This window comes from Podarcis pityusensis, assembly GCF_964106645.2.
Source record: "Podarcis pityusensis genome assembly, chromosome: 14".
NCBI lineage: Eukaryota > Metazoa > Chordata > Lepidosauria > Squamata > Lacertidae > Podarcis > Podarcis pityusensis.
In genome coordinates this window covers 27265020-27289580 of record NC_138039.1, presented here as the reverse complement: position 1 = coordinate 27289580, position 24561 = coordinate 27265020, and the positions used below count along the sequence as shown (strand labels likewise).

The 24561-nt window shown below is 45.6% G+C and overlaps 1 protein-coding gene across 2 annotated transcripts in view; it reads left to right on the top strand.

The window, feature by feature from the left end:
* The first annotated feature begins 1419 nt into the window (after positions 1-1419).
* Positions 1420-24561, top strand: part of GLCE (glucuronic acid epimerase) — a 56364-nt gene continuing 33222 nt past the window's right edge. Inside the window, exons 1-2 of one of the 2 annotated variants that reach the window (XM_080982156.1) lie at positions 1420-1555; positions 21613-21687. The gene's annotated coding sequence lies outside the window, so the exon portion shown is untranslated. The remainder of the gene's footprint in view (positions 1556-21612; positions 21688-24561) is intronic. The other variant, XM_080982157.1, reaches the window with a different exon arrangement.

The window sequence follows — 24561 nt, the reverse complement described above, 5'->3', positions numbered from 1 at the left end:
TTGAACTACAGCTCCCATCAGCCTCAGCAAGCATGGCTGTATGGCAAACGTTCCAAGTGTCTCTATTTTCCAGGGACAGTCTCGGATTTACAGAAGCTGTCCCAGTTTCTGATTTTATCCCAGAATGTCCCGCTTTCCCTTTTGATGTCCAAATTTGCATCAGAGAAATATGGGTATTATGGAATTATCTGACTCCCAAGCCATCTGAAGGCAGCCCTGTATCGGGAAGTTTATTAATATTTAATATTTTATTATGTTTTAATATATGTTGGAAGCTGCCCAGAGTAGTGGGGCAACCCAGTCAGATGGGTGGGGGTATAAATATAATTATCATCATCATGAAATTGTTGTTGTTGTTTAGTCGTTTCCGACTCTTCGTGACCCCATGAACCAGAGCACGCCAGGCACTTCCACTGCCTCCCGCAGCTTGGTCACACTCATGTTCGTAGCTTCGAGAACACTGTCCAACCATCTCGTCCTCTGTCATCCCCTTCTCCTTGTGCCCTCCATCTTTCCCAACATCAGGGTCTTTTCCAGGGAGTCTTCATAGGATGTCCCTATTTTCATCGAAGAAATGTTGGAGGGTATGCAGCTAGTAAGCGTACATTTGGATGAGGCTGCAAAGGGCGTGGAAGGGCCCAGCCACCGTGGTAACGCCCTTTTCTCCAACCTATGGGCTGCAGCCAAAGTCAGCCACATTCAGACTACCCCAGTGACATTAATGGATGTGGCTGACTTGGCTCAACTCTGACTACCGCCCTATGCATTTGCTGTTTCTAGTTCCACATCTTCAGAACCAAGTAAAATGACACTTTTTGCATTAATTTGCATATGCAAATCAGTGCTGAGAAGGACAGCATGCTTGCTGCCTGCACCCCACATTTCAGCTGGTCCCCGACCCTTTAAACCCCTTTCCCCCCAAGCTGGTTCTCCATCCATCCAATCCTTCCTCCCTTTGCACAGGTGAAAATGAAGCAAAACATCACTTTGCGGGCTCCAAATCAAGGCGAGAGAGAGAGAGCGAGAGCGAGAGCGAGAGAGAGAGAACGCGCAGACCTCCGCGTCATCCGATTGGCTAAAGCGCCGCTAACCGCTCTCACGATTGGCCGGCTCTTCTACCCTAGGCCCGCCTCTCCCTCTCCCTCTCTTTCCTCCCCTCTTTGGCCCTGGCAGAGGCGGAGCAACTCGTGATTGGCCAAGCGGCTAGCGTGTTGTGATTGCGCTTCCGTGCCGAAGAGCTGGAGGGGAGGAGTAGAGAGTAACCCCGGCCTCCGTCCCTCCCATCCTTGCACACGTCAAATAGACGGCTGCCTTGGCTTGATTGACGGCGCGAGGGCTCTCGCTTGCGGCCCCGCCCTCTCCTTGCCTGTGTGGCTCTCGCGGGAAGTCGGAAGGGGGCGGCGTCTCCTCGCCGAGGCTGCTGCTGCTGCTGCTCTCCGCGCGCGCTCATTCACTCTCTTTCTCTCCTGCTGAGTGGCTGCCTGGGCCGGGCTGCCCCAGAGGAGAACGGAGGGGAGCGGAAAAAACCCTGTGTTTCAAGGACCCGTCCGCGCAGGTAAGAGGGTGAGGCGGTAGGGCAGCCAGTCAAAAGTGAGGTGCTGTGTTTGTGGGTGCGGCGCCCTTTTCTCCCCTGGAAGAGCCAAATGGGGTGGGTGGGTTGGAAGAAGGAAAGGGGTGGGTCTCCCTTTTGCCTCCTCGGGAGGGGTGTCTCCACTTTTGGGGGTGTTTGGGGAGGGAGGTCTTCTCAGTATTTGGGGAGGGGGTTAGAAGAGGCCAGCAAGTCCAGGAAAAGATTGGGGGGTGTCTGTGGGGGGCTTGCTCTCTCCCAGTAACTTTCCTACCTTATGCGTTTGAGGGACAGTCCCCCCCCCCTTTTTACTATAGGTGGAAGTTGAGGGGGGTTCTCTTTCCATTCCCTCCCCTAAAATTATATATACAAATGAGAGAGAGAGAGAGAGAGGAGGTACCTTTTTCTGAGAAAAAGGGCATTTGTTTTCTTGGAGGGGTGCTCTGCCCACCCCCTTCATAACAGACACGGTTAGGGTCTGGCCTTCCTTCTGGGACTGGGCTGGACCCATGGCTGCCCCCCAATGCACATCAAGCACAGCTGGCCTTTGTTGAGCTCTTCCCTTTCCTTGCCCCAGGAGTCAGGGGGTTTTTTTTGGGTGCTTCTAGATAACTCTTTTTCTTCCCCTCAGGAAACATGGTGGGTAACAGCTGTGTTAGTGTTGGCTGTGTCAATGTGCAGGTAGCCCTTTGCAAAGTGACTTTGGCAAAGGGAGGCAGGAGTCTGCCCCAAGAGCCTTACAATGTAAAAAAACAAAACAAGCCTCAAAATATGTTTCTTTCAGTGCTCTGCCTGACTCTAGTGCTAGGGCACCCAACCTGTTGCCCGTTAGCAGTCTTGGACTACAACTCCCATCAGACGCTGGCTGTGCTGGAGTAGACCTTATGGCTGTGCTGGCTGACACTGATGGGAGTTGTAGTCTACAATGGCTGGACAGCACCAGGTTGGGGAAGACTCCTCTAGCTGTGATTGATGTGAGGTGGTTATCAATGGCTACTAGCCATGATGGCTATGCTGTGCCTCCAAGGTTGGAGGCAGGAATGCTTCTGAATACAGTTGCTGGAAACCATAGAAGGGGACAGTGCTCATGTGCTCAGGTCTTGCTTGCCGGTTTCCCTTTGGGCCGTCTGGTTGGCAACAGGATGCTGGACTAGAAGGGGCATCGGCCTGATCTAGCAAAACTCTTACATTCTTAAGGTGACTGCAGAGATAACAGTTTTGGTCTGGTAACAGCCAAAAACTTGCAGGTTTTTTGTGGTGTGTAGGAGAAGGAGATATGTCAGGGTTCAATATGTCTGAATGGGCAAATCCAGTGGCTAGCAAGATTTCCATCCACTGTGTCCTGGCCTTGTATGATTCTAGCTGGAAGGAACACTTTGAATTTTGGGGTTGCCTGGGACTTTATTTTTTTGGTAGTCTCAGTTGCACCCGTTGCACTGTCTTTGAGTCTTTGAATGGATACTCTATCTGTTCCTTTCCTTTTCCATGTGAAGTTCACATTTCTTTGGCTGCAGTCTCTGAGAATTTAGATTCGAAATGGAGAGCAGAGCTTTTGGAATTTCACAGAAAAAAGATGTTGTCCACTTGGGATGTTGATGCTCGCATCTTTGTTAAACAGCTGGGTTTATGGCTGGTGCATTGTGTGGCCTAAAGGATGAAAATTTAGCAACCCTGAGAAAGGTAATTAGCAAAGCATATGGAAGAATTTATGGTGCATTAGTAAACTGGAGTGCAGATAATTTGCAAGCCTGACTTAACTAGGTATGAAGTGATGCGCACTTTCTGGGGGTTGTTAACTTGCAATCTCCAAGGTTGCCCACCTGGCCAAAAGAGCTGCGCCTTTGTGTTTGTTTCACTGCTGTGCAAGTGTAGTCTGGGCTTGGGATCAAGTTTGTGAATAGCTCTTTGTGTGGTGCCAGCACCTGCACTCTCAGGACCGAGGCAGCAAAGCAAACCTTGTGAAAAAATGGTGTTGCATGAGTTAGCTGGAGAGGAGCTGTTTGAAAAACAAAGGCAGCTCTCCTGGTCTTAATTTAGCACCTATTACCAAAAAACGATGCCAAGTATTCTTTGGGGAGCCGTGGGTGTCACAATGTGGGGGGGGGATGCGGTTTTATAAAGTGGCGCTGCTGTCCAGTGTTGGAAATGCTGTGAATGGTCTGTATTGTAGGTGACGGCAAGGTGTGCTTAGGTCTTGCATCTTTCCAGACTTGTATGGGGAAAGTATTTCCATGTAGGAATAAGAATTCCTAGAACTGGTATAGTGTGGCACAGTCTTCATCAACCTGGAGCCTTCCAGATGTTTTGGATGACAACTCCCATCAGATGCAGCTCAGCACATCCATATTCCCTTCAGATGTAGCATCATACAGCTATGCTGACTGGCAGTGTTAGAAACTCAGATAAATAAGCTAATTGCCAAATGGCACCTTAAACCTAAGTTATGGTCACTACAATGAAATGTCTAGGCACCTTTTGTTATTATTTTTATACCACTTCGTATTTTAAAGAAGAAAATCTCAAAGCAAATAAAACAAATTCAAGCTTCAAGGAAAATATTTCAGACCCTTTTTAAAGTGACATTTTGCTTTCCCCTTATTTATTTACCTACTTAATTTATATAGCTACCCCATAGCGGAAGTACTCTAGGAAGCCAGAGATCAGGTTTAAATCTCAACTCAGTCAGGAAGCTCACTGGGTGACCTTGGGCCAGTCACAGCCTCGTAACCCACCTCAGGATCGTTGTAGGGATTAACTGGGGGGGGGGGCATGTACACCTTGGAGAAAAAGATGGGATATAAATGCAGTAAATAAGCTCTGCTTACCTAGGGTTGCCATATTTCAAAAAGTGAAAATCTGGACACAAAAGTTTTTGTTTTTATTTTATTTTTAGCCAAAGTTGCTTTTTTCTTTCCTTTTTCAAAATCTCAAATTCAAATTTCTGACTGCTGTACTCTGGCTATGTCTGGATGTACGGCAGCCTTAGCTGAAAGGGCCAGCCAGATGGAGATGTCAGTCGCCAGCCCAGCATCCAGAGATCCAGTTGCACCCATGCCCATTGCAAAATGTGCCTGGCACCTAGCTAATTTCTAACATTGGTAATAACCAAGATGCTGACAGGGGAACCTTAAGAATCCCTAGTTGAAATCTTGCCTCTTGCATGTGCTTACTAGGTTTGAGAATAGTAATACCTACAGTGCTTTTGAGGTCACATTTGATAATATACACAGAACACTTTGAACATGTTCAACTGCTGTATAAATGCTAAGTACTATTAATAATGTGGCACCTATGTGTTGATGGCAGCGCATTATCATTCTGCACCAAAGAATCTCTGAATTTGGGCATTTGTGGCTTCTCAACACATGTGCACACAGCAAGACTAATCAGAGGCAGTTTCATTAATATTTCTTACATGAAATTGCCTTTGCAATTTGAGAGCCAGTGTGGTGTAGTGGTTGCAGTGTTAGACTATGACCTGGCAGACGAGAGTTCAAATCCCTGCTCAGCCACAAAGCTCACTGGGTGACCCTGGGCCAGTCACTGCCTCTCCGCCTCACCTACCTCACAGGGGGGTTGTGCGGATCAAACGAGGACTTGGAGAAAGAACCATGTATGCCACCTTGAGCTCCTTGGAGAAGAGGATATAAATGCAGTCAATAAATTTGCTTAAGCAGTTTGCTCACATATTGAGCGGTACCCGAATACTTATCCTGGATGGTGGGAAGCACAGCCTGAGGAATTCAGGTCTCCTCTTCCTCCAGCCAAAATGGGTCAGTGTCGCTTTGGTATTTCTGGAAATACTTGCTGCTGTGCTTTTCTTGCACAGCTAATTGATAAATGCAGGGCTTTGTCCTGGAGAGAACTGACAGCAAGCAGTCTATTCTCTTGTTGCTGGTTGATGCTGGCTTGAGAACTGAACAAAGCACTTTAAGAAATATATAAAATTTTGCGCTAGGTGTGATGTCGTTTGCCGTGATGCTAGTCTAGAATCCTGGCCGAAAATGACAATCTCCTTTAACTAGGCATGATGTGAACAGTGGTTTGATGACTGATTTAGCCATTGATTGGCAGCAAATCATGCTTTTTATAGGATGAAGAAACAGCGCCACAATACCTGCATTATGATAAATGTGTTGTGATAGAATTGCACTGCCTTGTGGCACCCAACATTAACTCCAAGGTTCTCACCCCTGATGTTGCAGCCCATCGTCCTCTATATTTCTGATTCAAGTCTTCCTGTATTCACATTGTAACGCAGCCAAAACTACATCACCCTAACACAAGGGAGGCAGCACTGAAGACTCTGGTTAACCTCAAGGTTTCCTTAATAAGGAAAGTCTATAAGGGGGAACTCCAAAACAGCAGCATAAGGCAGGGTAGACAATGTGAAGCCCTCCAGGTTGTTTGGACAACAGCGCTCATTAAGCTCAACCAGCACAGCCAATGGGCAAGGATGATGGGAGATGTAGTCCAAAATCTCTGGAGGGCAGGACCACTTTTGGCGTAAGGACTCCATGACATGGAACGTTGGCTGACTAAGAGGGGGAAAGATGGGAACTGGGTGGGAGGGGGATGCAGTGGAGTAGGCTGGAAAAAGGAGGAGAGAAGTTACCTGGATATTAAAAGGATAAAATAGACCCCCTTTATTGTCTAGGTAGGTGAATTCCAGAGGTGGAAGTGGGAGCTACCTATAGACATGAGTAGACAAATCTAAATATTTTAATATAGCTTGGGCTGGGCATAGGGGTCAACCTCACAACACAGAGCCTCCCACCGACCAATAAGAACCAGCTCTGTTCCATGGGTATAGAATACTGACTGACTGTGGGGAGGAGCAGGGATGCAATGAGGCAACTGGGTCTCTGAACAAAATCATGGCATGCTGCAACATTTTGTTGTAGGATCCAGCTTCACTTCTGTTGCCCCAGTGTATGTGGTGCAGAGTCACTCCTTAGCAACCCTCCTTGTTCCCTCTACTGCACACAGACTCCATGACTGCCTTTTGACATTATTTATTATTGTTGTTGTTGTTACCATTATTATTATTAGATAAAGGTAAAGGGACCCCTGACCATTAGGTCCAGTCGTGGCCGACTCTGGGGTTGTGGTGCTCATCTCGCTTTATTGGCCGAGGGAGCTGGCGTACAGCTTCCGGGTCATGTGGCCAGCATGACTAAGATGCATCTGGCAAACCAGAGCAGTGCACGGAAGCGCCGTTTACCTTCCCGCCGGAGTGGTACCTATTTATCTACTTGCACTTTGACGTGCTGTCGAACTGCTAGGTTGGCAGGAGCAGGGACCGAGCAATGGGAGCTCACCCCGTCACGGGGATTTGAACTGCCAACCTTCTGATCGGCAAGTCCTAGGCTCTGTGGTTTAACCCACAGCGCCACCTGTGTCCCCATTATGATGATGATGATGCACACTCACACGTCTGTTTCTTGGCCTCCTTTGACACCTGATTCTCTATTACCATTGTGGACCGCTCTTGCCATTCATCTCTTTGTCTGGCTAACATAGCCTGTGAGCTCTCCACCCTCCACTGCAAGGCTTGTGTGTGTCTTATGTACAGTGTCTAGCACACGGTGCTGTATAAATGTTAAACTGCGGCAGCACTAGAAGGTTAGCAAATGGGCTTCTTAGTCTTTTAATCTGCACTCCGTTTTCTGCCCTTGGCGTGAGATGCGAGACAAAATTAATGTACCGGCTTCCGTTTTTCAGGAGGAAAATACACACCAGTCGTGTTAACAGGTGTGTCTGGTGAAGCTTCAGTGGCTCCCTGATGTTTGCATTAATATTGCAGCCTCTGTGGACAAGCTGTAGGTTAGCTAAAGCACACAGCAGGGTTTAATAAGACGTGGTAGGAGAGAACTTTGCGCAGGCCATGGTGTTGTGCAGTTTATTTGCAGAGCTCAAAATTAGCCGAGGCCCTATAATGATTAGCAGCTGGCCGATAGCCCAGAAAGACGCACAGAGCCTGGATCTGGCAGCCCTTGGCAGTAATTTTCTGCAAGACAATTGTCCCTTAGCTCTTTTTATTATCGGATCGATTCTTTGACAATAGCACTTCTGTTTACAATGCTGATTCTATCAGGGTGCTTTCCGTAGTGTGGCCGGGTGTGACCTGGTTGCTCTCGTAGCTGCACATCTTGTTTTCAAACCTGGCCACTTACCTTTCTCTTACTAGACTCCCCTTTCTCAACAGTCCCCACCCCCTGCAACCTGTCTGAGCTGAACGGAGTGTGGAGCTGTGTCAGTTTGCTATGTTCCACATCCACTTGCAGGCAGACGTTCTCTAGGTCATCCACTCTGCTGCAAACAGTATGCTGCCCCCTCTAATCAATTTGGAGTCCTCTAGGCGCTGGTGCAAACAAAGCCTTGCATGATGCAAAACAAGCAGAAGGGTTGGCTATACTGGACTGGATCAAGTGCCCATCAGGTTCAGCACTCTGCTTTCCAATAGTGTCTAGCTAAGGATACTCCTGGAGAACTTTCAAGGAGAGCATGATGGAGATAGGCACTTACTGTGAGTCCCTAATAAGGCTGGGCAATACCTGGTTTTCAACAGCATGATATATCACCAGCTAAATACCACAATATACTGATATCACCATGTCTGAAATAAGGATGGAACGATGTAGAGGCATTGGCTGGCTTCACAGTTTTTCCCACATTGTGATTTTTGCACCGCGCATGCGTGCACACCCCCCCCCCCCCATGATTCACAATATATTGCCAGGTCAAAAACAATGAAACCGTTACCACGTTTTGGGACGATAACCAGCCTTAGTCCCTAGCATCCATTGTGCAGGACTGTACTACCTTGTATCTGGGAGTTCTGCCTTGCTATAGTGGCTAATTACTAGACTGCTTTTGTGCTTGAATCCTGCTTATTGGTTTCCTACAGGCAGCTGGTCTGCCACTGTGAGAACATGATGCTGGACTAGATGGGCCATTGGCTTGGTTGTAAAAAAAACCCCTCAAAGCGGTTTACAAAAGATAAAACAATAAATCAAGAAAAAATCACAACCCTGCTTTAGATTGATAAACTCACAGAGGAATCGGTTTGCTAGCTTCAGTTTTGTCCAGTAGCCAGTCAAGAGAACCTGTGACCAACCAGATGTTGTTTTTCAAGGTACCAGGTTTGTTTTGCTGCTAGAGGGCTGTGCTCGGTTGACGGTCTCAAGTTGTGTCAACCTGTTCTGCAGTAACTCTTCTTTTTGTAGTCATTATTATTTCTGCAGGAATAATAAGGTCAAATGAAAATCTGTGCAGAGAATGGAATTACAAACTAAGCCAAGTAGCAGAAATAATAAGTGATTACTTTTCTGGTGGATTTTCCTTTAGTGCAGTAAGCATGCCTAAGAATCTGTGCTAAAGATAGCCTTCCACAATCCTTTTGGATGGAGATAATACATATATTAATGATTGCAAGGATTATGTACGTGAGGAGCTGGGGGGGGGGATACAGGGAAACCAAATAAATTGGTTTATTTATACAGTGAGATCACAACTTATGCACATTTAACTTGTGCGATTGCAACCTTGCACGGTAGAAGGCCAGCTGGTTGAAATTGTGCAATTTAAGTGCACACAAGGCAGAGAGCTGTTTTGCATTGGGTGCAGAAAGAGCTTTTAACCTCTCTGGAGGTTCCAAGGGGAAGGGCCCTCTCTACAGGTTAGATGGCTTCCAGTGGCTTCCTTTTCTCTCCTCTAGAGGAGACGAACCAGCAACAGAAGGGGACAGGGCTGGTGCGGTAGACAATGTTGATAAGCCCTCTTCCTCAGCCTTCTGGAAGTTCCAATCCTTCTAAACAAAGACAGTTTTTGGCACCTAACCAAACTCCCCAAAACAGCTTTAGCAAATAGCTTCTTGGTTATAATGCCTTAATGCTTCCCTTTCCCACTTCCCCTTTCTCCTTTCTGTTTAGTCCTATCCGGAAGTCTGTGTTATCCATCCTCCACATCTCAATCTATGGGACTAATCTCCTACTCTCTCCCCAGCATTGTCTTTGAATTGTAAGAAGCTTTTCTCCTTTTTAAGGCATAAATCTCCTCTTTATGTTACCTTCTCAGATGAGGATGCTTTTCCAAACAACATGCAAGGAGAATAAAATACGAGAACCATTTTCTTACCTCTGCGTTTTCCGCTCTCTTGCCAACAGAGAAGCGAAATCACTTTATTTTACAAGGAACAGCTAGGCTTCATGGAATCGTAGAGTTGGAAGGGACCCCAAGGGCCATCTAGTTCAACCCCCTTCAATGCAGGAATCTCGATTAAAGCATCCAAGACAGATGGCCATCTAACCTCTGCTTGAACACCTCTAGTGAAGGAGAGTCCACAGCCTCCCGAGGGAGTTGGCTCCACTGTTGAACAGCTCTGACTGTTCTTCAGGTGAACTGTCTCTGAATTGTAATCAAGAGCTGAACCTGCCCTCTTTCCCTGCCACAGATATTAAGGGACACCAACTCGCCTGGTTAAGGAAAGGTGATTCTGTGTAGATTTGTTGGCCATACTGAACACTTTACGAATCTGCTTTCTTCCATATAAGTATTCTCAGAGCCTTGGAAAGCCCAGAGAGTTGAAAGAAGTGGGAAAGAGCATCACTTTTCCAGCAATCTCCTTCAGTCCCACATACAGTTCAAGGGATAATAAAGTAACTGCCTCCCCACCTCAAGACCAAGAGGGTTAGGGGGAGAGAGCAAGTAGGGGGAGCTTAGAGGCTTCTTGGACATCAAAAGGAGACTTCAAAGGTGCCGTTGCACCTGCAGAATCCACAGTTGTGGCCTTGGGCTGTGGATTTGAAGCAAGCAAAGATCATGCATTAGTCAGCTCTTGCAATTTCTCTTCATCTCCGTGCAACCAAGTGGTGACTGTTAGAAAGAGCTGCTTTGTTAGTGGAGCTTTGCTAGAGCCTTTCATTGAGGTTGGGTGACTTGTGGAAATTTGTTTGGGCCAGCCTTTATGGTGGCATGTCCTGCTGTCACACTTGCCCAAGCCCTGATTTTTAATTGTAGATGCTTGGGACACCTTTATGCTTGGACAAAATTCATAACGCTAAACCTATTTGATATCTTACGAAACTGAATGCCGGAAGATCCAAGGCAGACAAAATTCATGCAGCACATAGTTAAACTATGGAACTCACTTCCACAGGAGACAGTGATGGCCACCAACTTGGATGGCTTTGAAAGAGGATTAGACAAATTCACAGGAGGAGAAAGGCTATCACTGGCGACTAGCTATGATGGCTATGCTCTGACCACAGCCATGCTTCTGAATAGCAATTGTTGGAAACCACTATAGGGGAGAGTGTTCTTGTGCTCAAATTTTGCCACAGGCATCATGCTGGTGAAAACAGGATGCCGAACCAGATGGGCAGTCTGCAGCAGGCCCCAATTATATTCTTACAAGCGTGTGTTTCTGACTTCTGTATGCCTGGAGTTGCCACCTCATTATTATTAATGTTAATGATTAGTATTTCTAACAGGTAAGAGTCAAACTCCTAATCTGCAGCAACCTCTTCTTTAGTATCCTGGGAATTCTTCACTGTGTTCTTGCCCCTCTAGCTACGGCAAACCCGAGAAGCTCCCTGGCTGGTACTCAAAAGAAGCGCTAAGCTCCATTCCAACACAGATGCTGCCGCAGCTTTTTATGAATTAAATAGTAACATGTCTGCGACGGGCTCGGACAGCTGGCTCCGGGCTTTAGTTGGGTTTGTGAAGCTGCCTTAGCAAGTGAGGAGGAGCGAACTCCCAGCCTGCCACGGGGGGCATGTCCTGTTGGTGCAATGATTAATGCACGATGGTGGATGCCAGCGCATCTTGAGTCCTAGGTGGCTGTGTAAAGTAGGTCAGCTATTTTTTAAGTCATGATTATTTTATCAATGTTCCTTTGTAAGGGGGGGGGATAATGTGTGTGTGTGTTTGTTTGAAAATGGCAACTTCATTAGCGATCAGCACAACAGCAGCGCTGCTTAAATGGGAAATGGGTGCTTTCCTGTCTCTCAGTTTCCACATGTGCTATCCAAGCATATATTTTATTTGCGGCATTTAAAGCCCACCTATTCCTCTTAGGGGTGCAAAGTGGCATACCTGTTTTCCACACCCATGCACCCCATAACAACACAGAGGCGGTGACTGGCCCAAGGTCACAAAGTGAACTTCATGGCTGAGTAGGGGTTTGAACCCTGGTCTCCCAGGTCCTAGTCCAGCACTCTAACCTGTACAGTGGTACCTCAGGTTACATACGCTTCAGGTTACAGCCTCCGCTAACCCAGAAATAGTACCTCAGGTTAAGAACTTTGCTTCAGGATGAGAACAGAAATCGTGCAGCAGCAGCACAGTGGCAGCAGGAGGCCCCATTAGCTAAAGTGATGCTTCAGGTTAAGAACAGTTTCAGGTTAAGAACAGACCTCCAGAATGAATTAAGTACTTAACCCGAGGTACCACTGTATGCCACACTGGCTTTCCAGCATTGTTCTGTTGTGATTGCAAGCACGTGGCAACACTGAGGAGCTTGGCACTGAAGTCTTAGAATCACAGAATCATTCTTGTAGAGTTGGAAGGGACAACGAGGGTCATCTAGCCTCACCCCCAGCAATGCAGGAATCTTTTGCCCAACGTGGGGCTCAAACCCACGACTTGGAGATTAAGAGTCTCATGCTCTGACTGAGCTATCCATCATGAGCCGTCTTACGCCTGTTTACTCAGAACCAGGTCCCCACTGTGCACAGCATCAACTACAGCAAACACGGCCAATGGCTAGGGATGATGGGAGCTGGTAGTCCAACAACACCTGGAGGACCATATGTCCTGGTGCGTAGGATTGCAGCCTTAACCTCCAAAAGCCTTTGAACAATTCAGTATTTATTATTATTATTTAGAGCCTCTGCATCCCATTCTTCAGCTGGAAAAGTGGCTCCTGGTATGATTTACATGCATAGTTTGTGAAAACAATACAGTCTCTACGCACCGGCTTAACAGTCTAAAAGACACGGCATACAAGGTGAGAGGGACAGGGAGGGAAGAGGGGAAGAAAAGCAAACTCTGGTATCAGTCCTTAAAAGCTAAATGGTTCTTATAATCAGCAGGAATGGAAACAGTTCAGTGGCAAGAAGCCCAGCATGATTGAGCGGGCCTTTCAGTGGCACAGATGGAGGTCAGCCCTGCTTCCCATCCTTCCCATCGAAGGCAGCCTGCTGGGATGGCAGCTACCAGCTCCTTCCACCACAACCTTCTGCCTCCGAATTTGGGAGGCTTTCTCACTGAATTTTCAGCAGGCAATTTCATTCTCTCACCCTGCCCTGAAACCTCCTCCTTCTGGGCTATGTTTAGAGGAGTGGTCCCCCCCCCCCCCATTTGAGGCAGAGGACTCATTAAAAATGCAGCGTTTTCTAGGCCACGAATCTCGCTGTTTTACTCTGGAATTAGGCTTCTCAAAGCAAATCCTTTTATCTGTTCCAGCTCAGCAGAACAAGGAACATTGGATGCTCTCATATTTTGGGAGTGCTCAGGACTCTTCCCCCCCCTCCGCTTTTTCAGATGGCAATGAGATTTGCTCAGCTTGGAGATCAGCTGATGCCTTGTCAGGCTTGGTATTTAAACTAGACAGCAGCCTGGCATCTGACTGGCTTCCACACCTCCTGCTTCTGTCTGTCATGTGTGAACCTGGACACATTTCCTGTTTAATGGATGCACTGCTTAAGTGATTAATTCTCGGAAGTGATTGGGTATGTTTCCATTCGTTTTCCCCCCCCAGACTCTGGCGGAAACAGACTTTTCGGTTGTCTGCTCAAAACCTTATATTCAGGGCTCAGTGCAGAGTTCTACATTTTATTCAAGAGCTTTTGGTTCTTGTGGCTGTACCAGGGGGGTGAGGCATCTGCTTCATGGAGGAAGAGGGCTATCAATGACTACTAGCGACAATCGCTATCCTCTGCCTCCACAGTTGGAGGCAGCAATGCTTCTGAATACCAGTTGCTAGAAACCGCAGGAGAGAAGGGTGCTCTTCTGCTCAAATTCAAAATGAGCCACTTAGTCCAGCATCCTGCCCTTGAGACTGACCCAGAAACTCCAGCAGGTGCAGAATGCCGCGGCGAGACTCCTTACGGGGTCCTCGCAGCGGGATCACATTCACCCGGTGCTATACCAGCTGCACTGGCTCCTGGTGGAGTACAGGATCAGGTTTAAGGTGCTGGTTTTAACCTTTAAAGCCCTATACAGCCTAGGACCCTTGTACCTACGGGACCGCCTCTCCTGGTATGTCCCACGGAGGACCTTACGGTCTTCAAACAAAAACATCTTGGAGGTCCCGGGCCACAGGGAGGTTAGGCTGGCCTCAACCAGAGCCAGGGCTTTCTCAGCTGTGGCTCCGATCTGGTGGAGCGCTCTGTCACAAGAGACTAGGGCCCTGCGGGACTTGACATCTTTCCGCAGGGCCTGCAAGACAGAGCTGTTCCACCAGGCCTTTTTCCAAGGCACAGTCTGACCCCCTCCTTTGGTAATCCTCACAGAACTCTAGCTCAATGGTTGCCATGAATTTGATTTTGAATTGATTTTAAAATGAATTGATTTTAGAATGTTGTGTTACTTTTATTGTTGTTAGCCGCTCTGAGCCCGGCTTTGGCTGGGGAGGGTGGGATATAAATAAATAAAAAAATATTATTATTATTATTCCATTCTCACAGTTGCCCACTAGGTGCCCATTATGAGAAAGCAGGACCCAAGCGCAACAACAACTCTCCTCTTCTGTGGTTTCCAGCAGCTGGTATTTAGACGCATTACTGCTTCCCAGCTGTGGAGGCAGAGCACAGCTATCATAGCTAGTAGCCATCAATAGCCATCTCCTCTATGAATTTGTCCAATCCTTTTTAAAAGCCCATTTAGGTTGGTAGCCATCACTGCGTCCTGTGGGAGGGAGTTCCATAGTTTAGCTATGCGCTGCATGAAGAAGGACTTCCTTTTAACTGTGCCGAGTCTTCCAACTTTGGGGAAAGCTGTTTTGGGTGGGTTTTAAGTAGGCAGTGTTTGTCAGCTGTGAGGTTCTTTCTCCGCGGACTTTTATCGACTATGTTGTACAGAATTTGTTGGTGTTCTTTGGGAGCGCACACACAAACGCACACCCTCTTTAACTCTGTTGGCGGCCTCTTTATTTTAATACGTAAGCTGCCTCAAAGGAATTTTCATCTGGAAAGGTGGCATTGGGTTGTATTAGATCTGAGCCACGAATATTTGTACAGGGTTTTCGCAGGAAATTCTGGAGATGGGCTTTATGGCTTATTTGAATGCATAATCCTGGGCTGCAGATGTAAACTCTCCCCCTGCCCCCGCCTCCTCTGTTCTAGAAGACATTAATGGGCTGGCCTTTAGCCTCTGCTAGCTTTTAAGAAGTTTGGAAGGTATTAGCTCCTCCAGTTCTTCTTAATTGTCTTACACTTTGAATTGCAAAAAAAAAGTGCATTCTTTAAGTCTTAACTGAGACCCCGAGTTTCCATTTCAAAAAGTAAGTCTCCAGTCCTAGGAAGGAAGTTGTGGGGTTTTTTTGTTAGTGCTTTTTATGGTGCATTCTTACTATATTTGTTTTTTGATGAATTTTCTGTTGGAATGGCAGGATATAAATATTCTAAATAATCCATTGTGTGCCCTTGCATGCTGGCACGGAGCTTGGTAGATTCTACATTTTACTTCCTAGAAATAGCCTAGATGCATTTTCATGGCTAACGTCATTACTGAGTGTTAGCTCACGCGTACTAATTTAAAGCAGGTTGTATTTCAGTTGATTGCTTGAACAACCAGATAGCTCTGCTGTGCTATACTGCCCTGTTACAATTCTGGAGCCTTTCCAATCTGGGTTCAGGCCCAATTTTGAGACTGAGACAGCCTTGGACAGGTGGAGTGTGCCGGTTTCTGCTGGACCCTTCGATAGCTTGTTTTTTAAATGGCTCTTCGGTTGGCAATGGGGGGGGGGGGCCCTGAGAAATGGGGAAGCAAATTTTGGACCCACACTAGAAACTACAGCTGGTGCAAAATCTAGTTCCTTCATAGACCATTGCATTCCAGATCTGTATCATTTGTAATGGCTTCCTGTTCGTTTCTGGGTTCTATTAAAAGCAGTAGGACAAGGAAATTTGGAGCACTTGCTTCCTCCCACATTGTGTGTGTCCCTTATTCAAGTAATGTTTTACTTTGAAGATCAGTGGGGGGCACAGGCACAGCCTGACCAGCCATTGGGTGCCCTGCCACCTCCACCAATCGTGAAGAAGTGCTGCCCATTTTGGGCATGTTCATGTCCATTTGGGGTAAGATATCACCCCAAATCTGTGCAACTTACCCAAAATGTGTTCCGATGGCAGTGCTGCTTCTCCAGTGTTGGGTTCAGCAAGGGCTCACAGCAATGGCAGGAGTAGGTAGGTGGCAGCACTTTTTGTTCCACTTCAAGTGGTAAAATGGGAAACCCCGCTCCAGGGCACAGGAATGGGTCTTTTGGTTGTCCTTTTTTCAGAGCCTTGGTATTAGTTGCATCCGTTTAAACTTCCCTGTAAGCCATCTTCTGTGCTCTTATAAGAGCTAAAAGGGGAGGGGTATGTCATTTAAACAATTCTGCAGGTTTCTCCTCGTGCCTTAGCCTGGAATCCAAGCAGAATTAATGCTCCCTGAAAACTCATTGGCCATTTCATGAATTGCTCAAGAGTATGGGTAGGCAAATTAAGGCCCAAGGGCCGGATGCAGCCCAATCGCCTTCTAAATCCGGCCTGCGGACAGTCCAGGAATCAGTGTGTTTTTACATGAGTAGAATGTGTGCTTTTATTTTAAATGCATCTCTGGGTTATTTGTGGGGCTGATACGTGCTCAAGAGGAACAATAATTACAACTCCTTGGGGTTGATATGATTCAACCATTAAGGGATGACAAGGAGTCTCTCCCCTAAGAACATAAGATGAGCGTGCTGGATCAGACCAGCAGTCCATCCAGTCCTGTTCTTACAGTAGCCCACCACAGTGTTAGAAATTAACCAGGCGCATTTTGTTTCTGGTGCTGGTCCAATTGCGACTACGTGGAGATTTCTGGGCACCAGGTTGGCAACCACAGTTCAAAAACCTCTTCCTTAGTCCATAGTTAATTCCATTTCCACTGTATATGATTCTTCTCCTTGCATTCTCGGACAAGTGAATTGTTGTAAGAGCAAGCTACAGTCAAGCAATGTAGTTGAGACCATAGAATCGTAGCATTGGAATCATCTGGCCCAAGCCCCCTGGCGAATAGACATTCCATTATGGCAACCATAACCTAGATTTAAGCTGCCATTTGGCACCATGTCTGAGTTTCTGACACTGCCCACCAAATGCCAACTATGGGAAACCTACAGGAAGGATCAGAGGGCAGTGGCAGCTGGCATGTAGAGGCATAATGGCTCCAACTTGAAGGCTGGACATAGCCTTTGTGGCTAGTAGTCACGAATAGCCATCTGGACCCTGAATTTGTCTCTCCTTCTTCTAAAGTCATCCAGGTTGGTGACTGTGACTGCCTACTCTTGGAGAGAGTTCCTGAGTTTAACTGTGCAGAGCGTTCAGCTTCATTGGATAGCCCTGAGTTGTAGCATTATGAAAGAGAGATGAATTTTTGTTTTTGTTTTTTGGCACTTCTATCATGTCTCCTTTGACTCTCAAAAGATCCCTTCCTCCTCCCGACTGGGGCCCCCTTTTAAAGATCTTTGACATTTCTCTTCCAAATGGAGTGGTTTTAGGTTAGATGGGAAATGCAGGCGGGGGAAAAACAACTACAGTTGCATTTTGCTGTACTGTATTAAAATTTAAAGTGCTTTTTGGGTTCTTACGGTTGGAAGGGTGCTAATTAATTCATGATTTCACTAACAGCTAAAGTGTTCGAAAAGTCAGCTTGTTTATGGTTTCTGAAATCTCATAGACTGTACGAAGTTGAGAGTCAATTGCAGCATGAAGTTGCAAGTGGGAAAAACTAGTTGAGGCTTTGGGGCACTTCAGTTTCTGACTTAAAATAAATACCGACCCGTGATTTGTTTTTAAAACTAAGTTTCTGGATTGTGGGGAAAGAAGGTTACTGGAGAATGTCTCCTCTGAGAAAGTAAAGGAAAGGAGCTGGATTTCTGGAAAGTGTCAGCTGTTTCTGAGAATGATGTATGTGCAGCTTTTAAAGCCATTTCTAACACATCTTGGAATGCCTCGCTTAAGTGTGATATATGCGGTGAACTCTTCTCTTAAAAGCCTTGTGCAACGTGGCATTCACACCAGTAACAGGCACGACCTCCATTTCAACTCCAGCTGATTTCAGGCACTCAGACAAAATGTCTTTTAATTATGGCGCTTTCTACCCTGGTGCTGGGGACATTTTGGACCTCCCGATGTTGCTGGACTACAACTCCCATGATCCCTGACCATTTTCTGTGCTTGCTAAGCCTGATGGGAGTTGTAGTCTGGCTGGCAGCATCTGGGGGTCCAGAGGTTCTCCACCCCTGCTCTGTACCAAATTGGGTTCCATGATGGATGAAAGGTGAGCCATTAATGTATGGAAATAAGACATTCTTTGAAAACCAGCTCCCACTGATACGTTTAACGTTCTTATCATAGCACTGTGTTTTCAGGTTATATGCCGCCTTGTGATGTTTTATATGAAAGCATGGCTTTAAAATATTAAAATAAATAAAAGTTTGCTGGGTTCGATCTGGCCCAAGGTTAAGCAGTGACTAGTACCAATTTAGGCAAACAAATTGGGGAGTAGTTTTTCCTATCACATGTCTGTAATTCCTGCATTTTAGGGGGTTGGTCTAGATGACCCTTTGTGACCCTTCCAACTCTACCATTCTATTATCCTATGTCCAAATCCACCCAAGCCTGCTTAACTTGTCTTTCCACAAGTCTTGTCTACTCTTATGAGTTTCTGACCCCTGCCTTACAGCTGGTCAACCAGAGCTGAGTATTGTAACAGTGGAAACATATCATATTAACTCTCCCAACAATGCGTAGGAGCTACCTACTTTGGGCACTGGGGATCCAGATGGAATTTATCTTCAGATTTTGCCCCGAGTCTCCCATTGTTAACATGAGAATATAAAGAGCCTAGCCGAGGCATAAATGAAACCAGGGCTTACAAGATCAAGGAAAATGAATGTTCTTCTTGGTAGAGAAGCCATCTTTGCTGGATGAATATCCAAGCAATTATGAACTCTGCTTCTCCCTTTGATATATTTTTCATGGGTGTGAAAGCTACCTTCTACTTAGAAGATTTAATTGGATTCTGTCCATACAGACTGCTTGAAACTGAACTCTCTAGTTAAAAAGAAACATATCGTTGCCCGTGTAATAAAATAAAATAAAACCAATGTATTTCAAAGTAAGCTAAAACCAGTAACCTCCTGGTTTTATCTACAATGCTGTGATCTGATAAGTAGATCTTAATCTTTAGCTGCACAATTTATTGGGAACTTGGGTCCTTTGCAGGGCCTTTTAAACGGACGGGACGTGTGCAGGAGATGTTCCTGGCGGATTATAGGCAGAGTTTTTCCATGTCCTGTCCCTTGCCTTGTAGATAAAAGGCTTTCCCTCTCTCTCTTGCAAAGTTTCTTCCTTCTAACAGAAAAACGCTGAGGACTGGACCAGCAGACTGAGTCACTCTTTGCTTCTGATGGCTTGAGCTTCACAAAGCGAATTGTGTTTCTTCTGGTCTGTGTGTGCGTATCTTCCGACAAAGCAAATCCTAAATTGGATTAGACTCGAAATGCTGCCTTTCCCCTCATTTTCAGGGAGAAATAGAATAGGCAGAATCAAGCTGAACATGGGGAAATTGTCCTCTTTCCTTTCCCAGTCTGCCACCCAGCCGTTAGCGGAAACTGTCCAAGGGCACCTGAACCATTGTTTGCTTGAAGGCAGAGGGAGCATAAAGGTTTTGATTCTAGTTGATTGGAGTCATCTAGCTCAGTATTGTCAACTCTGGCTGGCAGCAACTCGCCAGGGTTTCAGACAAGGTTCTCTCACATTTCCCTACCTGGAGATGCCAGGGAACATTTTGCATGCAATGCAAGCACTCCAGGACTGAGCTCCCCACCCCAACCGAGAAAGGGGGGGGGAGCCTTCAGGTGGGGAATATCTGTGGCCCTCCAGAGGTCTTTAGACTCCTATCATTCCCGGCCAACCAGACTAATGGTCAGCAATGCTGGAAGTTGGAGTCCATCACTATCTGGAGGGCCACAGATTAGCTATGGAATCCAGGTAATCTTGGCTTAAGGTGTCTTTTTTGGGGATGGTAGCAATTGATGATGTGTTTCTCTAGTGATGAATTTTTCACTGAAAGCTAAAGATGGTTGAAAGAATGGGAGCATGTTGGGGGAATGCTTTCTTATAGCAATGGAAAGAGAACTCTTTTTTTTAAAAAAAGTAACATCAATCACAATTGTGTGTCTTTGGGGAAGATGTTATACTGCTGGGCTGTAATCATTAAAAACCCACATATCAGTGTTTACAGCAGCTGAAGCCTCTTTTTCCTTGGTTCTGTTTCTTTGCTCCAAATTATATAAGAAATGCTGTAAAAAAATATACAAAAAAACAAACCACCAAACACTGGGTTGTGAGGATTTTTTTTATTTTAATTTTAATGGCTGTAGCTTTTTCTTTTCTCCAGCCCTGGAAGAGAACCTTAACAATTTAATGGTGCCTGATGCACTAATAAAGATGCCTGCGTGGTTACGTTTAATCCTTTAAAGAGCAGAAAAGAACACTGAAGTTATCAGCATTCCAAAAGCAAGACACACAGACTTAAATATATGCAAAGCCTCAGAGAGGCTGGAGAAATGTACTGTGTTGCAGGAAGATCCTGACAGCCCCCTTGCATCTTTTTGCAAAGTGAGATCTGAATTATTAAAGCTGCCTTTGTTTATTAAATTGAGCCTCTAGCAAAAGGGTTAAAGTGGAGAAATGGCACATAGACTTTGACTATATTGGGCATAATTTTTAATGGGTGTTACACTTTGTGTGTGTGTGGTGTGTGTGTCTATGTGTCTATTACTACCTTAGGGATGTTTCAACAAGATGAGAAGAATGCATTTTGCATATAGGAAAATGGCAGCAATTTTGCCGCCTCGAGTGGGGCAAGATGGTGAAAATAGACTAAAAAAAAAGAGGTTTTGTGAAATATGTTCGCACACCCATCCAGGTTTTTGGAATGAGGTTAATAAGTACAAAATAACATTACTGAAAGTTTGTTTTCCAGTTCTGTTCTACTTTAGATCATTGGGCTGCCTTCATTTTTCTGTAGTTTCAACACTGGAGCATGGAATTCTCTTTTTGCAGTCCACTTTGTGACATATAATTTTTCCTCTCTGCTTTGCACACCCCACTTCAGTTTTTTGCCCTTGTGCCTTGAGAAATATGCAGATGATGGAAAATCTTGGCCATTGCAGGGGCAGAGGAAGGACCTCTCCTTTACTTGGGATCTGCAAACCAAACTTTTTCAGGCTCCATCTGTTCCTGTGCTCAGAAGTAGAAGAGATGAGGATAACTTGTTCCAAGAGCAGAGAGCTTGGCCCGACAGGCTTGTGTTAGTTTTTTCTTTGGTTTTTAAATCTCTCTTCCCCACCACCCACCCTTTTTAAAAAAAATAAAAATAAAAAATGTAGACTTTTGAGTGGAACTCTGTAACTGTTTATTTAAAGCAAGAATCCTTTAAATATGGTGGGGGATTTGAATCCAGTGTCTCCCAAAACGTTTAATGAAAGCCCTGTCTTTTATGACACCACCGGGCAGCTGCTGGGATTAAATCTTCAATTAGGTAGGATTGCGGCAGGCCAAGCAGATTAAACTCCTTTGCAGCTGAAGCAGCTGCCTTGAGGAAATGACATTTATGCGCTTGATCCCTTTTTGAGTTCCCCGTGTCAAGCCTTGAAACATATCAGCGGGGCTGCCTTTGAGAGCAGAAGGGAGCCGCCGCTGCTGCTGCCGAGGAGGAGGAGTTGCAGACAGCAAAACACATATTCGGGGGATCTTAACTATCTTTATTTATTTTTATTCCCCCAGATGGTTACTGGAAACCTTCTTAAAAGCTTGGATTCAGAGATGCATTAGTGTTTAGAGGCCTCCTTTTGACTTAAGGTAAGATGGTCTTAATCAAATCATCCTCTGGCCGTCTCGGTTTTTGTCTGAACTCCCCCCCCCCCCGCCAGACTGGACTGGAGATGCTCTGAAATCACATAGGATGGCCCCTCCTGCTGCTTGGCATTTAAATAGTTAATGTTCATTCTGTGTTAATAAAACTTTCCAGCTGCTTAGGTCATGTGGAGAAGGAGCTTGTGGTGGAAGGAAGGGCAGGCTGATAATCCACATGGAGTTATAGTAGTGTGATGATACTGTTGAGTTGGGGGTCTGTTGTGCATATAATTCAGAATCGCCTTGTTTGTTCCATAAGCAGATTTGCAGCAGGGAGGGTGGGAGAGAAGCACGGTTTGCAACCCCCCCCCTTTTTTAACACGTGCTAACTGGTGAAATTGATGGTCTAGGCAGGTAAGCAGCAATTACAGGTATGCTGCAACATGCAATTACTGATTTCCCTCTTGCGACCTGAGAGCCTTCCTGAACCAAACGTGAATCTACTTGTTCAGGTTCATAAGTGTTAACTGTCCAAAATCTCAGTTTAATTGCTGCAAGGCTAGCAATGGGATTGCAAGGTAATGTTCCCTTTTAAAAGTTGAAAATTTCGTAGGGCCATCCGTATTACAAGACCACCAAATTTAAACAAAATGAAACATAACAAAGCATGAAGATTCTTGAAAGCGTATGAGCTGTGATTACCATTTCTAGAGAATTAGTTGTCTTTGGCAGTTTTTTAACCACAGAGCTTAACTTGAGAGAACTGCTTATAATGGTGTGGAGGAACCTTCCCCACAAGAGTCTAGGAAGCGAAATTAAAACACTGAAGCTAGGCAGTGTGGTTTCAGATGTCAGTTCAATTCCCTTCCATGTTTATAGCTTAATAGGAGGATGGGGTTGGAAGCAGGAATTAAGACTGACAAAGAAACTCTTTAATCTAATGTCCCATATGATAGCCTTGTCATTTTCTGTTTAAAATCTCCAATGTGTTTATTTTTCTTTTCAAAATTGGATATTATTATTTTTTAACAGGGCATTTTAAATAGTGACCTTGTGTGGGCAGAATCAACACACTTTCTGTGCCCTGTGAAGCTGTATAGCATTGCCAAATAGCTTATGTTTTTAAATGTTCCAAATTCCTTATTTTCAAAAGGAGAAAAGTGTGATACATTTGTTCATCTTAACTGCTTGGCTAAAAAAGTAATGAAGTTTTTTCCTGGAAAAACAGTAAATCGTTGTTAGAATTAGAATTGTGGTGTTCACCTGCATTCCATACCTGAACAATTCAGCCAGTATTTTGGAATTTTTCATCAGGTACTTGCTATGTTCTTTGCGGAAGAATCTGTTTGGGTTCAGACTTAGCATAATTCCAAAACATCAACTGATCATGGGCTTCATATTAACCTGCAACAAACAAAGTTCCAGTATGTGTATTTAATCTGCAGACAAACTCCCCCCTCCCTTCTGCTGTAGGTTTAAAATGCATCCTATAAGTGCATTTTGCAGCCTGCTTATGGAGCCTCAATTCTGAGGTGTCTTTTGTGGATGAAAGTGCTTGCTGATCTGAATTTCGAAGGTTGATGAAATTAAACTGCAGGAGGACTGATGGCAATCTACAGAGCTTTAATGTTATGGCATTATACATATTTAGAAGCGGATTGGATTGAATCCCACTGAGGGAAAGCAGTCTTATTCATAGACCCCTGTCCTGGGCATGCTTTTTTTAAATAAAAAAGCCTGATGGATATGCTCAACATTATGATGAACGTGTTGCTTGCTGAAAATCATTTTGCTGTCAAAAGGACCATATCAGAGACTTGATTGCCTTAAGTGTAGTCTTGCGGGGCTTCATTGAGGGTGGGGGAAAGAGAGAGGGGAGGGGAGGGATGATTGCAAAATCGCAATGCTTTGTGTAAACTGTTCTTGCCTTCATGAATTATTCATTTAACCCCCACCCCAAAGCATCAGACTGCTTGCTATATTGCAGAATTTAATACATCTTAAGTGACACTGAATTTGTTAATATGGTGAAGGACGAGAACACGGGCTAGTTAAAAATATCTGTGCCCAGCATGCAGCAGCAGGGAAGAAGGGGTTGTTGACTTGAACTGAAAAGGGTATAAATATGTACTATATATGTGTGTGTGATATATCTGCATGCCTAATATTTTTGCCACAAGCAAAAGGATAGATTGGGTGTTGTTCTTGAAAGCTTTGAGCAGACAACTTGGATGGCTTTAAAAGAGGATTGGACATGGCTACCCATGACTACTAGCCACAATGCTCTGCATCTATGATCAGAGGGGTTGTGCCTCTGAATACCACTTACTGAGAACTGCAGGTGGACAGAGTGCTGTTTGACTCATGGCTTTCCAAAGGCATCTGGGTGGCCACTGTGAGAACAGGATGCTGGACCAGACGTGCCTCTTTTAGCCTCATCTTAGGCAAGGCCAGTGCTTCAGTGAGGCAAGGTGAATAAATTTGCCTAGGGGGGAAGATCCCATCCCTGCTGTTGTGCCGTTGCCAGCTCTGCCAGGACTTTACCTGTGCCACAGATCCCTTGCCCTCGCTGCTGCTGAGCCCTCGCCGCTGGCATGGCAGTGTGAGCACAGCTGTGGGCAAGGGTGCAATTGTAGTTACAGGGCTGGCAGCAGGGAGGGAGCCCGGATCTACAGGGTGAGGGGGCTGGCGGGGCATTTTGCCTGCACTGTGAAGGCACCCCAGGCTGTTCCTGGTCTTATGTGATGGTACAAGTGCTCGATGGATTGGGGGGGGGGTGTCAGCACTGTCCCCATCAATGTGGCCTTGGTCAGACCACACCTGGAATACTGTGTCCAGTTCTGGATGCCACAGTTTAAGAAGGATATTGACAAGCTGGAA